Source organism: Calidris pugnax, unplaced genomic scaffold (genome assembly GCF_001431845.1).
Source record: "Calidris pugnax isolate Ruff unplaced genomic scaffold, ASM143184v1 scaffold929, whole genome shotgun sequence".
In the NCBI taxonomy this organism is placed as follows: Eukaryota; Metazoa; Chordata; class Aves; order Charadriiformes; family Scolopacidae; genus Calidris; species Calidris pugnax.
In genome coordinates, this window is record NW_015091592.1 from 3,811 (window position 1) to 5,366 (window position 1,556).

At 61.9% G+C, this 1,556-nt stretch overlaps 1 protein-coding gene across 1 annotated transcript in view; it reads right to left on the reverse strand.

Annotated features, from left to right (window-relative positions):
- The window catches only part of LOC106899872 (DENN domain-containing protein 4B-like), a gene marked incomplete at both ends in the record, with an annotated part of 5,773 nt that overhangs the window by 851 nt on the left and 3,366 nt on the right, over positions 1-1,556 (reverse strand). The window lies entirely within an intron of this gene.

Below are 1,556 nucleotides of genomic sequence, written 5' to 3' on the forward strand. Positions count from 1 at the left end.
GAGGGTCTTCCCCCAGAGGACAGGGGACACCGGGGGGAAGGAAAGAGGGACGTCAGGGACACTGGGGACACCAGGGATGATGAGGGACATGAGGGTCTTCCCCCAGAGGACAGGGGACACCAGTGGACAGCAAAGATGTTGGGGACACTTGGGTCAACAGAGAGGATGGGGGACATGAGGGTCTTCCCCCAGAAAATGAAGAAAGGGGGACACTGGTGGGCAACAAAGAGGGATGGGGACACCAGGGAGGATGGGGGACACGAGGGTCTTCCCCCAGAGGACAGGGGACACCGGTGGGAAGGAAAGAGGGATGTTGGGGACACTGGGGTCACCAGGGAAGATGGGGGACATGAGGGTCTTCCCCCAGAGAATGAAGAAGGGGGGACACCGGTGGGCCGCAAAGAGGGGTGTTGGGGACACCAAGGATGGGGGACAGTAGGGTTTGTCCCAGAGGACAGGGGACACCGGTGGACAGCAAAGATGTTGGGGACACTGGGGACACCAGGGAAGATGGGGGACACGAGGGTCTTCCCCCAGAGGACAGGGGACACCGGTGGACAGCAAAGATGTTGGGGACACTGGGGACACCAGGGAGGATGGGGGACATTAGGGTGTTCCCCCAGAGGACAGGGGACACCGGTGGGAAGGAAAGAGGGATGTTGGGGACACTGGGGTCACCAGGGAGGATGGAGGACATGAAGGTCTTCCCCCAGGGGACACCAGTGGGAAGGAAAGATGGATGTTGGGGACACTGGGGACACCAGGGAGGATGGGGGACATGAGGGTCTTCCCCCAGAGAATGAAGAAGGGGGGATACCAGTGGGCAGCAAAGAGGGGTGTTGGGGACACCAGGGAAGATGGGGGACACGAGGGTCTTCCCCCAGAGGACAGGGGACACCGGGGGGAAGGAAAGAGGGACGTCAGGGACACTGGGGACACCAGGGATGATGAGGGACATGAGGGTCTTCCCCCAGAGGACAGGGGACACCAGTGGACAGCAAAGATGTTGGGGACACTTGGGTCAACAGAGAGGATGGGGGACACTGTAGGTGATGGCGTTGGGGACGATGTCGGCGCCTTTCACCCCTGTGTCTCTCAACCCAGGGCAGGGGGGCAACCAGGAGCCATCAGGGGTGGCCACAGGCCCCTCCCCATGAGCCTCCCCTGCCCCAAATGCCCCCTACCTCCTCCAGTGCCCCCCAAGTACGTGTCCCCCCCACCATCACCTTCTTGTAGTAGCCGTAGGTGATGGCATTGGAGACAATGTCGGTGCCTTTCTCAACCCAGGACAGAGGGGCAACCAGGGGCCATCAGAGGTGGCCACAGACCCCTCCTCATAAACCTCCCCTGCCCCAAACACCCTCTACCTCCTCTGGTGCCCCCCCAAGTTGGTGTCCCCCCCCTCTGTCACCTTGTAGTAGATGTAGGTGATGGTGTTGGGGATGATGGCGGCGCCTTTCTCAACCCAGGGCAGGGGGGCAACCAGGGGCCAGCAGAGGTAGCCACGGACCCCTCCCCATAAACCTCCCCTGCCCCCAACACCCCCCACCTCCTCC